The 16,866-nt window shown below is 42.8% G+C and overlaps 1 long non-coding RNA gene across 1 annotated transcript in view; it reads right to left on the reverse strand.

Moving 5' to 3' along the window:
* Positions 1 to 14,122, reverse strand: part of LOC129634083 (uncharacterized) — a 49,990-nt gene extending 35,868 nt beyond the window's left edge. Inside the window, exons 1-2 of the long non-coding RNA XR_008705404.1 lie at positions 13,989 to 14,122; positions 8,565 to 8,674 (exon numbers count right to left, since the gene is read on the reverse strand). This is a non-coding gene — a long non-coding RNA (uncharacterized LOC129634083). The remainder of the gene's footprint in view (positions 1 to 8,564; positions 8,675 to 13,988) is intronic.
* Positions 14,123 to 16,866: the final 2,744 nt, after the last annotated feature.

The raw sequence follows: 16,866 nt of genomic DNA on the forward strand, positions 1-16,866 counted from the left end.
TTAATGTCCCTATGGTAGACTGAATGCAAAGACAGTCCAGTTCCCCTCCTCCCTCCATATCCATGCTCTTTGCAGTGTGCCTTTGTAGCTCCTCCCATCAAGCAGTGTACTCCAGGGTCTTCCCTGGTGGTTCAGCAGCTAAGACTCTGTGCTCCCAATGCAGGGGGCCCAGGTTCCATCCCTGGTCAGGCAACTAGACCCTACATGCCACAACAAAAGGTCAAAGATCCCACATGCTGTATCTAAGACCTGGTACAGCCAAATGAGTAAATAATTTTTTAAAGTATATTCTAGTCCCTACACCTTCACTCTGGGCTGGCCTTGTGACTTGAAGAGAAAGTGTCAGTCACTCAGTCATGTCCAACCCTTTGCAACCCCATGGACTGCAGTCCGCCAGGCTCCTCTGTCCATGGGACTCTCCAAGCAAGCATACTGGAGTGGGTATCCATTCCCTTCTCCAGGGGATCTTCCTGACCCAGGGATCGAACCCTGGTCTCCTGCATTGCAGGCAGACTCTTTACACCTTCACTCTGGCTGGCCTTGTGACTTACTTTTGTCAATAGACAAAGATGAAACAATGGTGTGCCAAGTATAAGCTTAGACCTCAAGAGGTCAGGCAAGTTTCCACTCCCCCTTGGATTCCAGGGATACTATGTGAACATGTTGGGCTAGCCTGTTGGAAAATGTGGTACTACCCGGAGCAGAGCCAAGTTCCCCCAGGTAAGGCCACCCTCAAGCAGCCATCTCTCAGCCACTCCAACAGCAGACAAAAATCACATGAACAAACCCAGCTGAGATGAATCAAGCCCACTCAGACCTAAAGAACTGCCTGGCCAGCCCGTAAACACGTGAGAAAATGAGAAATCGTTGCTGTCTTAAGCCGCTAAATTGTGGGGAGATTTGTCCTATAGTCCCCTTGGTAAGGTCAGCCCTAATGTATGTGATCAGCCCCCAGGGGAGGCATCTCAGCTGCTCTGCTCTGGATGTGTGCTCATCAGGAAAGCTTCTCCTTGTGATGTGGTTGTCACCAAGGGGATCAGCAAGAAGAAGACACTCTGCCATGCCACACAGGGTCCCAGCCACTGCAAATTCAGTCTGGGGTGAGCAAGGTCACTGCGATGTAGCCCAGAGGGACAGAGTGGCTTTCTGAGGCAGCAAGACCTCAGATGGAGAAAAATCCACAGAGGTGAAAGTCACCTTCTAAAGGGGTGACTTGGGGGCCACCCAGCCAGCCACCCAGCCAGGACCCAACCTTGTCAAATCCTGTTTCATAGAAACTTTGACCAGCTTCTCAGGCATCCAACCCCATTTCTATCCATGAAACACACTGCAACAGTCCCGCAGCACTAGGGTCAGCCCCGGGGGGGAAGCTCTCAAATCCCCAAAACCATGCTCTTTATTTTTTTTAATTGGGTCCAGTTGATTTCAAGTGTACAGCAAAGTGATTCTATCAGACACATATACTATATAAATACGTATATATATTCTTTTGCAGATTCTTTTGCATTATAGGTTATTACAAGATACTGAATGCAGTTCCCTGTGCTATGTAGTAGGTCCTTGTTGTTTATCTATTTTATATGCAATAGTGTGTGTATGTGCTCAGTTGCTCAGTCGTGTCCGCCTCTTTGCAGCCCCATGGACTGCAGCACACCAGGCTCCTTTGCCCATGGGATTCTCCAGGCAAGAATACTGGAGCGGGGTGCTGTGCCCTCCTCCAAGGGATCTTCCCAACTCAGGGATAAAACCCGCGTCTCCTGCATCTCCTGCCTTGCAGACAGATTCTTTACCATTAGCGCCACCTGGGAAGCCCAATGTGTGTATTTTAATCCCAAACTCCTAATCTATCTGTCCTCCCTCCCCTCACACTCTTCTCTTTGGTAACAATAAGTCTGCCAAAACCATGCTCTTTAGAGCAGCAGTCCCCAGTCTTTTGGGCACCAGGGACCAGTTTCATGGAAGACAATTTTTGCATGGACCAGACAGGGGAGATAGTTTCAGGATGATTCGAGCGCATTACATTCATTGCGCACTTTATTCCTATTACTATTACATCAGCTCCATCTCAGATCATCAGGCATTAGATCCCAGAGGTAGGGGACCCCTGCTGTAAAGGAATAATGACCCAGAGGGGTGGAGCAGCAAATTGTGATCTTCGTTGTATTCAGCCTACAAGATGGAAGTCTCAAATAAGTGCACCATATAATATCATGTACATGCATCCCATGGTACACCAACAGTTAGTGTATTTCCAGTTGATTCTAACATCTTTCCATAGCCATAGAAACTACTTTCATCCTCCAAGAATACAGACTAAAAACTAGCAGGGACAATACCTGCAGGACTATTCAGTAAAGGTGGCCCTTTCTTTCATTGCGGAGGAAAGGTTCAAAAGAAGCCCTAAAACAGTCCTTGATCTGGATGAAAGATTGCTGAACACTGTTTTGCACTGAGCTTCTCATCACCTTGGAAAGATTTATGCCTCTGCTGGTTGCATTTGCTCAGGCTGAGTGACCTAGGAACCTATGTCTCCCAACCAGCCTTCTTCTAAACATCGAGTGTAAGATGTCAGCCAATTCTTTCCACAAGTACTCAGGATATTAATCTTCTCAACAAATAGAAATCATGAGAGGCAATACCCCAGTGACCCTGCTGGCTTACCCCTCCGACCTCAAATCCTACTGCTGCTCCCCTCGCTCACTCACCCGCAGCCTCACTGAACTTCTTTCTGGGTTTTCGTATGAACACACCTCCCTCCTGCTTCAGGGTTTTGCAGGTGCTGCTACACTGCCCAGAATGCTCTTCCTCAGACATCTGCCTGGCCCACTCCTCACTTCCCCAGGGGTCCAGTCAAATGTCACTCATCAGCAAAGCCTTCCCTGACCAAGCTATATTAAACAATAACAATCCTCACCCCACCCTCTGGCAAGACTCCCCATTCCTCTTACTCTGCTTTATGTCTCTCCACTATAATGCATCATTATCTTGTTATTTATTTGTCCACTATCTTACATACACACACACACACACACACACACACAAGGTAAGCTCCTTGAGGGACTTTATTTAATTCAATTCCGTATCCCTACACATAGAGCAATTCCTGACACATAGTAGGTACTCAATGAATGAACTGCCATTTCTTAAGCACCTACTTTGTGTCAAGCAACTTATATATGATGATCATTTCCCAATAAACATATTTTTAAGCACTTATGATGTAATTATATTATAAGAATTCCACTGTTATCTCCATTTTACAGCTCAGGAACCCAAAGCTCAAAGCGAGGCTAAGAAACCTGCACAAGACACTTACCTAGGTCTGTTTGAGTATCAAAACCCACAGTCCTTGACGTGTGCCAATCTGCTTTTTAAATACCTCAGTGATGGTTTAGGTTACAAGACGCACATAAGATGCATCTCTGGCAACATGTAGAGCACAAGAGTTCTTCATTCTACCATTTTTTTATCACCCACCATAGATTTTGTCCAGGAAAAAAAAATCCGTCAGATTGGATTTCTATTTCCCAGAGCACATTGGTTGGAATAGCTTTAGATTTCCTTTATTCCATCCATTTAGAGACATCCAAGTTCAGAGCTTTCCTTTTGATCTGAGCTGAGACAAGCACAGACAGGTCAGGGACCCAAAGGAGATGAAGGCAGAAGTTCATCTGCTCTGAGAATCCCTCAGAACTATCCAGAATCCTTGCCTTTGTGATGTACTGCTCCCAAACCTTCCTGGTTCTAGAACTTGGGGAAACGATCCATTTAAAAAAACAAAAAGACTGACCTCCTGCGCTGGACACTCTTTTCTCTTGGTTGTCATCCTGTGTCTGTGTCTACTGGTATCTGGTCACATACTGCAAACGCCAACCCTGCTGTAACTTACAGAGCTCTGCACATACAGTAACCTTGATGCTGATAATGGGGAGACTGATGGGGGTTACTCACAGACCAAAGGACCAAGAGAGGGACCCCGTTTCTACTGAAATTAATGTAACATCTCACCTAGGAGCGCTTAGTTTTAAAAAAAAAAAGTCACTGCTACATTAATTCCTCTCTTCCTGCTCCCACCACTCTTTCCACATCTACATTGCTGAACTTATCACACCTCATTATTACAGGTGTTTCTTCTCCACCAGATGTGAGCTCTGGGGAAATTGACTTTGTTTTCATCCTCTCTGCGCCCCTCAGGGTTAATCCAGCCTCTGACACATAACTAGGTGCTCGACCAGTATTTGCTGACTCAAGAAAGATGCAGAGCAAGCCTGTACTGTGCTTGCTGCACCCACTGGAGCAAGCAGGGTAAGTGACCTCTTCTGGAAAGGGCAAGAAGCAGAAACTGAAGAGACCAGGGTAGACCAGAAGGATCACTGAGCTGGCTAGGAAGTCTTAATTCTCCCTTATAAGTATCTATTTCCCATCCTTCACCTGCCACTCCCTGAACCTCAAAACCACCCACATTTGATTCTGAACAAGCTTTTTAAAAAATGAGCACGCACCCCACCCCACCCCACCCTACCGGTCTGCTCTTACCAGAGCCCCAGACACCGAGGTTAAGTTACCTTTAAAAGGAGCTAGTCTGCATCTGTGATTTCTGGTTTAAGGATCATGTTTCAGCAGCCGGGCTGAACCCTGGACAGCAGATATATCTTAACACCCGTCTGCGGAGGAAACGGCAGTGCCTCGCTCCTCTCTGGCTAAACGCACCCGCTCACCCATCCCTGCAGAACAAATCATGTTCTTTTCCTTGCGCTAAAATCCATCTATAAACAAATCCTCTCCGCGTCCCTAAGAAACGGCTCCCACACCCGCGGAGGGCGCCCTCCACACACACAAATACACACTCACAAACCCCAACCCAGAGGTACCAGGTGAAAGCCTGGTTTCGATCTGTCCTTTAAGAACAAACCAACAACAACATCATTCACCACACACACACACACACACACACACACACACACACATTCATCTAATTGCAAAGAACCGAAACTAAAAGGGGTGACTAGGAAGCTTATGGAAAGGGAGTTATCAACGTCAATAGCCTAAGTTGCAAAACTATGTATGGCGCTAACAGTTCAAACAGGATTTAAAAACAGCCCTTGGGGATGCCCGCTTCAAAGAGGCGCGCAACCCCGCGCAGCAGGCAAGTGCTTGCTTTTCTGCGCCAGCTTTCCAAGACTCTCCCCTGTCTTTTGTGCCATTTACTATAAACAACATTCAGAGGTACCAGCGTGTACGTTTCAGCCCAGGCAGGCGAGCCTGAGAGCCCCCAGGGTCGCGCGGGCTCCGCGCCCCCGGCCGGGTCTGCACGCACCGGAGCGAGCAATGCCGTCCCCTACCTGGGTGGGAAATCCGCACGCGGCCGCCTCCGGGTGCGGGCGGAGCGGGGTCCGTCCGGGTGGCCCGGCCGGCTGCTCGGGAGAACGCGGCGCTGGGGCGATCCCGGCGGAGGCAGGAGTCCGCGGGTGTCACACCTGCATCACGGCGCCCGCGCCGCCGCAGCGCGCAGCGCGCCCCCGCCCCCGCCACACCGAGCACCCAGGGCGGGAGGCTCCTGGGTCCTCTACTCAGCGGTATCAGATCCTAACCCGCTTTCTTCCCGGCCTGGGCATTAAAGGTATTGGCGGCGGCCACCTCTTCTCGCTTCTAAATCCCCTTCTGATTCAAGACGGAGTGTTTGGGATAGCTTGATGGGCAGGGGACCCAGCTGGGGACCCAGGCTCTCTGGATTTGCAGACCAATACACGCTAAACTTCTTATTCCTCGAGTTTCGAGTTTCATCCCCTACTGATGACTGGCATCTCTTTCGCACTCTCCACCGCGCCCGGCACCAGGGGGCGCTATGCACTCCACACTCTCTTTCACCAGCCCCAAACTAAGACACTTTGGAGGGCCCGACTTGAATTCCTGGGAAGGTGAATCCTCGGATAGTGCGTGCCTCCTTGGTCGTGTGGACTCTTTGCGACCCCATGGGTACAGCTCGCCAGGTTTCGCTGTGCATGGAATTTTCCAGGCAAGAATACTGGAATGGGTTGCCATTTTCTATTCCAGGGGATCTTCCCGACCAGGGATCAAACCTGTGTCTCCTGCATTGGGAGGCGGATTCTTTACCATGGGATCACCATGGAAGTCCATCAATGCTTATATCTGGTACCTAAACTTCTTCTTGCCTGACGACTCTGGTTAAGACCTCTCAGACAACATTGCATTAAAGTGGTACTGAGGCTGCTATATTTACAATGGATAATCAACAAGGGCCTACTGTGTAGCACAGGGAACTCTACTCAATGCTATGTGGCAGCCTCCATAGGAAGGGGGCTTGGAGGAGAATGGATCCATGCTTATGTATGGCTGAGTCCCTTTGCTGTCCACCTGAAACTATCACAAAATTGTTAACTGCCTATCAGTTCAGTTCAGTAGCTCAGTCGTGTCCGACTCTGCGACCCCATGAATGGCAGCACGCCAGGCCTCCCTGTCCATCACCAACTCCCGGAATTCACCCAGACTCACGTCCATCGAGTCAGTGATGCCATCCAGCCATCTCATCCTCTGCCGTCCCCTTCTCCTCCTGCCCCCAATCCCTCCCAGCATCAGAGTCTTTTCCAATGAGTCAACTCTTCACATGAGGTGGCCAAAGTACTGGAGTTTCAGCTTTAGCATCATTCGTTCCAAAGAAATCCCAGGGCTGATCTCCTTTAGAATGGATTGGTTAGATCTCTATACTCCAATATAAAATTAAAGGTTTTTTAAAAATAAAGTGGTGGTACTGGGTATTTGGTTTTATTCATATTCAGGGGGACAGTCTTCATACTATTACATATTTTAATTATAAAAGTGATAATGAAGAGCCTTATCTTATTCTTAATTTCATAAAAATTCACACACAAAAAAGCATATTTTACCCTTAGGTATGATGTTAGCCATTGTTAAAAACTCTATCAGATGAAAGAACTTTTCATAATAAATATGTAGAATTTTGTCAAAAGTTTTTTGCTTCCATTGAGATATCCATAGTTTTACTCATTTATTCAACTCATATGGGTAATTCCATTCATTGACTTTTGAATGTTAAACCACCTTTATATTCCTCAAATAAACTCCATGATATCATATTTTATATATAACTGGATTTGATTTGATATTTTAATATTTTTATATAAAAATATTCTATGTTCATGAGGGATATTAACTTAGAATTCTGCTTTTATAATGTCCCTGTCAAGCTTTTATAGCAAGGTTGTGCTGGCCTCATAAACAAGCCGAAAAGTTTTTCTCATTTCTTTTATCGGAACAGTTTGTGTAGATTGTGTATTTTTTCTTAAACATCAGTGAAACAGAAAGTCATCAGTGAAACTATTAGAGCCTAAAGTTTTTATTGTGAGAAGGTTTTTTATTACAAGTTCAATTATTTTATTAGCCATGTGATACTCAGATTTTCTATTTCTTCTTTCAGCTTTGTTAAACTATTACTTTTCAAGAACTTTATCCATTTCACTTAAGTTTTTAAAATTATTAGCTGCAGTGATGTCTCATTTCTCATTCCTGATTTTGGTGAGTTGATGGTTTTCTTTTCTTTTGTGCTACTCCTTGCCTGTCTTCAAATAGAAACTTAGATTATTGAGTTTTAATAGCCTATAAACTTCCCTGAAAACACTGATTTGGTTACATCTAACCAATTTTAATATGTTCCATATACATTTTTGTTCAGTTTAAACTATTATCTAATGTAGACTGTGATTTCCTTGATCCATAGGATTATTTGAAGTATAATTTTCAAACTTTTACGAATTTGTTTTCTGTCCCATTTTTCATTGTCTGTTTATCATCTTCCTACTTTCTTCTTCTTCATTAATCAATGTCTTTAACTAAATTATTATATATACTCTATTCACTTTAGTTCTCCCTTTTAGTATTTTTATCTTAGTTAGATGCTCTATTTCTATAGTGCAACTCTAACTGCAGTCCCCTCATCACTTCCCTGGTGACTCAGACGGTAAAGAATCTGCCAGCAATGCGGGAGGCCTAGGTTCAATCCCTAGGTTGGGAAGATCCCCTGGAGGAGGGCATGGCAACCCACTCCAGTATTCTTGCCTGGAGAATACCCATGGACAGAGGAGCCTGGTGGGCTACAGCCCACGGGGTCACAAAGTGTCAAACACACTGAGCAACTAAGCACAACAAAGCACATCACGTATCACTTCCCAAAATGTGCAAAACGCTAAGCTCAACTCCATTTATTTTTTTTTAACTTTGTGCTAAAATATATACTTTAAAATTTTTTAAATATTTTTTTAAATTTACAATGACATAACTTCAAGTGTAAAGATTAGCAAACAGACTTAAATTTTTTTTGCTTTTCAGTTAGGCCAGCTGCTTTGTCCAAGAAATTTTTCTGAGCTATTCATTTCCCAGGCAGAAACAGAAACAGATCCAATGGTCTCTCTCTCTCTCTCTCTCTCTCTCTCTCTTCATATATATTTCAAATAACCCCTCTCAGATTACATGAGTGAATTTCATTATATCACCTGACCCTTAGATGTCAGTCTGATGCATTGTAATACCTGCTTTAGAGAATTCCCCGATGGTCCAGTGGTTAGGACTGCATGCTTTCTTTTCCAAATGGGCGGGTTCACTGCCGAGGGTGCAGACTGGGGAACTAAGATCCCACAAGCTGTGGCGTCGCAAAAAAAAAAAAAAAACCTCGCTATAAAATGGGGTTGACAGGTCTTAGCATACACCATCCCCATCATGGGGAGACAGATGACAGATGTGACTGAAGAAATTTCATATATAAATATGTATATGTTTCCCTGATGGCTCAGTGGGTAAAGAATTCACCTGCCACCTACAGTGCAGGAGACGCAGATTCAGTCTCTGGGTTAGGAAGAGCCCCTGGGAAGGGCATGGCAGCCCACTCTAGTATTCTTGCCTGGAGAATCCCATGGACTGAGGAGCTGGTGGGCTCCAGTCAATGGGGTCACACAGTCAAACATGACTGAAGCAACTTAGCATGTGTATATATATATATATATATATATATATATATATATACACACACACCAAACCCCACAACCCACAAAACATTGTTATTACTGTTCTTTTACAGCCAATGTTTTTCTATATATTATCATATATTTACCCAGTTCTTCATTCCTTCCCATGTATTTATTGGAGGTTCCTTTACCTCAGTCTGAATAGGTCTTTTTAGTATTTTTGTAGGGAAGAGACTAATTTTCTAGACTGCTAGAGACTAATTATTTCAGATTTTTTTCAATTAAAAGTGTCTTTATTTGACCTTTATTTTTGAAGGTCCCTTTTCACTATATATAGCATTTGTAGATGGAAGTTTTTTTCTTTCATCATTTTTAAGATGTCATTCTATTGTCTTCTTGATGTGTGCTGTATGTTCAGTCTAAAACTCTATTAGTCTAATTTTCACTTCTCTGAAAGTAATCTTTTAAAATTTTGCTTCTTCTAATATTTTCTTTCATAAGTTTATTCTGTTCCTATGTATGATTTTCTTGGGCCAATACTTTGGTCACCTGATACAAAGAACCGACTCATTGGAAAAGACTCTGATGCTGGAAAAGATTGAAGGCGGGAGGAGAAGGGGACAACAGAGGAAAAGATGGTTGGATGGCATCACCGACTGGATGGACATGAGTTTGAGCAAGCTCCAGGAGTTGGTGGAAGACAGGGAAACCTGGCAAGCTGCAGTCCATGGCTCGCAGAGTCGGACACAACTGAGTGACTGAACAACATCATGATTTTCTTTATTTTTTTCTGATACTGAGCATCTTGAATTTGTGGGTTAATGTTGTTTACTAGCTTTAGAAAATTCTCAGACTATCTTTTCAAATGTTTCTGCCCTGTTTTCTCTCTCCTATACTCTTAGATTGAGAGAGCACATACATTACACATAATTAAATGGTTTTGCTATTATCCCTCATGTCTTATGCTCCATTCTTTCTATTCCCTTTTCATCTTCTTTGTACTTTAGCTTGAGAGTTTTCTACTGACCTGTCTTTAGGTTAACTAAATTTGCTTTCTGCTGTGCAGAAAGCTGAGCACCGAAGAATTGATGCTTTTGAACTGTGGTGTTGGAGAAGACTCTTGAGAGTCCCTTGGACTGCAAGGAGCTCCAACCAGTCCATCCTAAAGGAGATCAGTCCTGGGTGTTCACTGGAAGGACTGATGCTGAAGCTGAAACTCCAATACTTTGGCCACCTCATGCGAAGAGTTGACTCATTGGAAAAAATCCTGATGCTGGGAGGGATTGGGGGCAGGAGGAGAAGGGGACGACAGAGGATGAGATGGCTGGATGGCATCACCAACTCGATGGATGTGAGTCTGGGTGAATTCCGGGAGTTGGTGATGGACAGGGAGGACTGGCGTGCTGCAATTCATGGGGTTGCGAAGAGTCGGACACGACTGAGTGACTGAACTGAACTGATGACCAATTTGCTATTAAATTGGTCCATCCAATGAGTTTTTAAGCCTAGATATTACATTTTTTCCAATGGCTACTTGATTAATTGACATAGACTTTGCTCCATCTTTCTATGTTCTTTAACACATTTATAATAAAATGTACTAACTTCAATATAGGAATAATTTAGTCTAGTTTATTATCTTTTCTGTTGACTATTAGTAAAATTTTTCTTGTCTCTTTGCATGTATCCCTTTTTTTAAATTTGTATGTCAGATATTGTGTGTAAAGGAAGTATTGAAAACTGAAATTATTGTTGCTTCTTAGAGATCATTTACCTTGCCCTCTGTTATACAGATAAGATGAGGGGTTACTCACCTCAATCCATTCAAAAATAAGCTTCCAAGGAACTGGATATTAGCTCTACTTAGGCTAATTTCACCTATGGTTTCATATGTTTTAAAGATGACAGCGGTCATGTGTTTATTGCAGGACATTGCCTCAGGGAGGATTTTACTCATCAGCACTATGCGACTGCAAAATATCTCACTCTGCCTTTCCAATTCAACACCGAGCTTCTTATACCACTCCCCCACTCAGCATTCAGCAAAGATCCCGCCAGGCAAACTGTACATTTGGGGTTTCTGTACATTTTAAACAGACATAAAGCTATATGGTGTTCTAAAGCTCTGCTGGTTTGTCTTCCCCTAGTAAAGCCCCTTCACCAGCTCATGCTTGGACTCAGCAAATCTCCAGAAGGAAGGAAAGAGTAAAATCAGCTCACCTAGCAAGAGATCATTGGAAGGACTGATACTGAAGCTGAAGCTCCAAAACTTTGGCCACCTGATGCAAAGAGCTGATTCACTGGAAAAGACCCTGATGCTAGGAAAGATTGAGGGCAGCCAGGTGACAGAGGATGAGATAGTTGGATGGCATCAACTCAGTGGATATGAGTCTGAGCAAACTCCAGGAGACAGTGAAGGTCAGGGAAGCCTGACATGCTACAGTCCATGGAGCCACAAATAGTCAGATAAGACTTCGCAACTGAACAACAGAAAGAGCTTTTTCTTTTTTGGAATGTTATTTCATTTAGTCCTTTTTGTTTCCACTATTCTCAGATATCTTTTAAAATATGATTTCTGGGACTTCCTTGGTGGTCCAGTGGTTAAAAATTCGTCTTCCAGTGCAGGGATTGGGAACTAAGATCCCACATTCCATGGGACAACTAAGCCCAAAAGCTGCGACTACTGAGGCCACACGTTCTGGAGCCGGTGCATCACAAATAACCTGCATGCCTCAGTGAAAGATCCTACGTGCCTCAATGAAACCAAAGAAATTAATAAATGTTTTTAAATAATAATAAAAAATAAAATATGATTCCTATAATTAATTCTTTTTTTCTAGTTGATGCAGAAGATTAATGACATGCCACCTATTAAATATTACTGGAAAGCAGAAATTGATTTACTAACTCTTTAACTCTCACAACTGTTTTATGAGGTAGGTACATTTTTCAGACAAGTTGTGTAACTTGCCAAAGATCACTTAATAGTAAGTAACGACGCCAGGAGATGAACCTATGCTATCTCATCCTAAAACCAGGAGTGACAATGACCACGATGATATACTGCTTCTAATAAATGGAAATCTTTTTCAATAGGTAAAGAAATGCTAATTCTGACTTCTAACTGAAAATCTGAAGGGAAGATCATTTTTAAAATTTTCTTTTGAGATTCGTTTTGAGTCAGATATGTAACTTACTTTAAATTCAAGGCACATCTCTCACCAAAATGTTTCTGTAGAAACTAAATTACCTTTTCTTATCCCTCAAGCCTCAAGAGATAAACCTCACTTAATCAAAAGCATTTTGGGTCCTATTTTCTTCAGGAAACAGGGGGACAACTGTCAATTTTCTATGTCCTCCTCCCACAGAATTCTACTGTTAATTACAACAGTTCACTTCAGGAATACAAATGCATCTAAGGGAACACTTTCATTTTATGTTTTCGCTTTGGGAAAGTAAGTACAGTGGACTCCTAAACTGCTTGCTTAGAACAGCAAAGGTTAAGGTAATTAGAGTAAAAATGGGGAAATCCACAATCAATTTGCGTTTTGGAAGGGCCAACGAATACCAAATGAGAGCTGCCAATGGTTTGTGGCTGCAAAGGGTGAGCCACAACTGAAGCTACAATATGGAAACCAGCACATTTTGAAAAGCACTTGTATTCACTCTTTTTTTTCACTTAATTTTTTAAATTTCTATTTTATGTTGGAGTATAGAGAGTCCCTTGGACTGCAAGGAGATCCAACCAGTCCATCCTAAAAGGGATCAGTCCTGAGTGTTCATTGGAAGGACTGATGCTGAAACTGAAACTCCAATACTTTGGCCACTTGATGAACTGACTCATTTGAAAAGACCCTGATGCTGGGAAAGACTGAAGGCAGGAAGAGAAGGGAACAACAAAGGAGGAGATGGCTGGATGGCATCACCGACCCGATGGACATGAGTTTGAGCAGCTCCAGGAGTTGGTGATGGACAGGGAGGCCTGGAGTGCTGCAGTCCATGGGGTCCCAAAGAGTTGGACACAACTGAGCGACTGAACTGAACTGAAATGATAGTTGATTAACAATGTTTTGTTAATTTCAGGTATGCAGCAAAGTGATCCAGTTATACATAGTGTTAGTCGCTCAGTCATGTCCAACTTTTTGTGACCCCGAGGACTGTAGCCTGCCAGTGTCCTCTGTCCATGGGATTCTCCAGGCAAGAATACTGGAGTGGGTTGCCGTATACACATACATGTACCTTTTCTTTTTCAAGTCTTTTTTACCACTTAGGTTATTACAGAATATTGAGCAGAGTTCCCTGTGCTATGCAGTAGGTCTTGTTGGTTATTTATTTTAAATATAGTAGTGTGTACATGTCAATCGCAACCTCCCAATCTATGCCCTTCCTCCCCCACACTTTCCCCTGCTAAACATACATTCTTTCTCTAAGTCTGTTTCTGGTAGGTATATACAATGGTATGGGATATTACCCAGCCATTAGAAAGAATGAAATAATGCCATTTGCAGCAACATGGATGGACCTGGAGATGACCATACTAAGTGAAGTAAATCTTACAAATGAATATCATATGATATCACTTATAAGCAGAATCTTTAAAAAGTGATATGAATGAACTTATTTACAAAACCAGTTTACTCTTTCTGGGCCTTTACCTAAGAGTAATGTGATAATGATAAAGTCTCTTCTGGCTGTAGCTTTGTCAGTAGAAAAACTTAAGAGGCAAAGAATCAGAATCTCTTCCACTTGCTCTACAGTCAGGGAGGAATTCCAGACTTGACCATGGCAAAATTCAGTGTGTGAACTTACTGAGAAAGATTTAATTGTTGGCTCTTAGGAAGGAAAGTATCACCTGATACTGCAGAAAAACCAAACAATTCCATTTTAAAGAAAGCAGTTGTCTGCTTGAAAGCAGAATTTTAAAACTAAATCTAAAAGAGGAAAAAAGGAACCCACAAAATCCCATCACAGGATTTTAAATATTTCCATTACCTTCTGCTGCTTCCCAGTCAACCAAAGAAGACAGTGATTTCCATGCACTGGACGCGTCTGGCAGACTTGCTGGTTCATTTCCTGGGTTTTATCACTCTGTAAATTTTGATGGTTCAATTATATTACCATCAAATGATGTTAAGACGCCATTCTTCCTGTATTTAAAAAAAAAAAAGCCTTTAACATTACCTGCCAGAATAACAATCGACTTAACAGCTGCTTTTATCACATACTTACAATTTGAAAGCCATTCTATATGTATTTTTGCTAATTTTCCCCAAACACTGCAAGTTATGCACTTTATTTTCATGTGCTAAATTTTTAAAAACTTAGAGTGGTCAGGTAATACCTTGAAGGCCACACAACTAATAAACTAGAGGGTTAAGAGTCTAATTACAGTAATAAATTCCAAAGCCTGGATTCCTCCATAAAATCACTCTCCTATAGGAATAATTTTAGTTTCAACCTAGCTGTCCTGTCTTATTCCTCCTCATGCCTGTCCCCACACCTCCCATTCTACCCAAATCGGTCTGCTCCCTTGAATATTTTGTATTTGTTTTCTCTTCTGTATCATTACACACACAGCTCCTCATACTAATATAGTTTCTAATCCTCAACCCTATAAAAACCTAATTTATCTTTCAAGTACCTGCTGAGATTCCACTTCTTTCAATGAACCTGCCCAGACAACCTTACTTCCTCCCCTAGCTTCACATAGTAATCTCTCCCTTCCAGGTATTTATATAGCATATATTCTCTGTACTATTTGTTCATTCATTCATTCAACAGATCTTTATTCACTTCAAGCTCTAGAAACACAGAGATGCACGTGTATACCTGTGGCGGATTCATTTCGATATTTGGCAAAACCAATACAATATTGTAAAGTTTAAAAATAAAATTTTAAAATAAATAAAAATAAGAAAAAAAAAGAAACACAGAGATGACTACAAGTGAAACCCAGTAACAGATGTATAAAGATAAAATGTGTTGTTAAATATATTAATATATGTGTATGCATATATATATATATATACTGGAGAAGGCAATGGCACCCCACTCCAGTACTCTTGCCTGGAAAATCCCATGGATGGAGGAGCCTGGGGGGCTGCAGTCCATGGGGTTGCTAGAGTTGGACACGACTGAGCGACTTCACTTTCACTTTTCATTTTCATGCATTGGAGAAGGAAATGGCAACCCACTCCAGTATTCCTGCCTGGAGAATCTCAGGGACGGGGAAGCCTGGTGGGCTGCCGTCTATGGGGTCGCACAGAGTCGGACACGACTGAAACGACTTAGCAGCAGCAGCAGCATGCATATATACACTGTATTCAACCATATTAATAATAGGCAAATATTATTGAGTACCTACTATGTGCCAAGCACTATTCCAGGCCACTTAGATGTTCTAAGGTGTTTATCTGGCACATTCATCTCTCATTGATCAAAGGTTGGAGCGCTGAATGTAAATTTCATATTTGCACATTTGTTTATGCAGAAGCATCAGCTGGTGCTCCAGTTGGTTTAGCTGCCTCACAGAGGCTTCACAAAAGAACTGATGATTCTGCAACTGAATCACTCATTGGTCCTCAAGTTGGACGAGCAGGTTCCCAGAAGAATCCCATATCTAGTATCAGAAAAGCCCTGGGGCAGAAAGTAAAAAATACACTGTGTAGCTGAGGCAAGGTGCCAAAACACTTGAGTAGAGCTGACTCTTGCATCCAAGGCTGGATGGAAGGTAGACTGAGAGGATATGAGACGGGGCACAGGAGGTATGCACACACAGCACCAGATGTCAGACAGAGGCATAAAAAGCACCTCCAAACTCAACATCATCGTCCTGTTGCTAGAATCTGGCTACCTCTGTATTTCCAATAATGGAAACACATTAACTTCCTTATTGTTTAAGTCACTTCTTTCTTCTTAATCTCCCCTTTATTAAGAGGAAACCACTAAGAAAAAAAATTGTATATATATAGCCTTCCCTGATAGCTCAGTTGGTAGAGAACCTATCTGCAATGCAGGACACCCCAGTTCGATTCTTGGGTCAGGAAGATATACTGGAGAAGAGACAGGCTATCCATTCGAGTATTCTTGGGCTTCCCTTGTGGTTCAGCTGGTAAACAACCCACCTGCAATGCTGGAGACCTGGGTTGGGAAGATCCCCTGGAGAAGGGAAAGGCTACCCACTCCAGTATTCTGGTCTAGAGAATTCCATGGACTGTATAGTCCATGGGGTCACAAAGAGTCAGACAGGACTGAGCGACTTTCACTTTCATATGAATTGTGGCATTGCGGGTAGCAGTAGGAAGGTAGCAGAGACATAGCATTTGTTTTCCTTGAATATAGGATTTGTTCACCTCACTATTTGTGAAGCCTTATTGGTACTGCATTGGCCATGCTCAAAATGTGCGTAAGCTACTTGTTTATGTGAAATAAAGCATGCTATCTTTTCTGTAACCTGAAGCTGAAATTTTGCCAGTTCTTACAGAGGGCATCCTCTACAGGAGAAACAGTTTTTACAAAAGAAGGATGGGGGCTTTCCTGGTGGCTCAAGGGTAAAGAATCTTCCTGCCAATGCAGGAGACCCAGGTTCGATCTCTGATCTGGGATGATCCCACATACTGTGGAGCAACTAAGCCCCGAGCCACAACTGCTGAGCCTGTGCTCTGGAGCCCGGGAACCACAACTACTGAGCCTACACAACTAATGAAGCCCGTGCACCCTGGAGCCTGTGCTCCACAACAAGAGAAGCCACCACAATGAGAAGCCCTCATCCACACCTAGAGGGAAGCTAAAACTAGAGAAAAGCCCACGCAGTAATGAAGATCCAGCACAGCCAAAAATAAATAAATAAACGCATAGAAACAAGAAGTTT

Source organism: Bubalus kerabau, chromosome 19 (genome assembly GCF_029407905.1).
Source record: "Bubalus kerabau isolate K-KA32 ecotype Philippines breed swamp buffalo chromosome 19, PCC_UOA_SB_1v2, whole genome shotgun sequence".
In the NCBI taxonomy this organism is placed as follows: domain Eukaryota; kingdom Metazoa; phylum Chordata; class Mammalia; order Artiodactyla; family Bovidae; genus Bubalus; species Bubalus kerabau.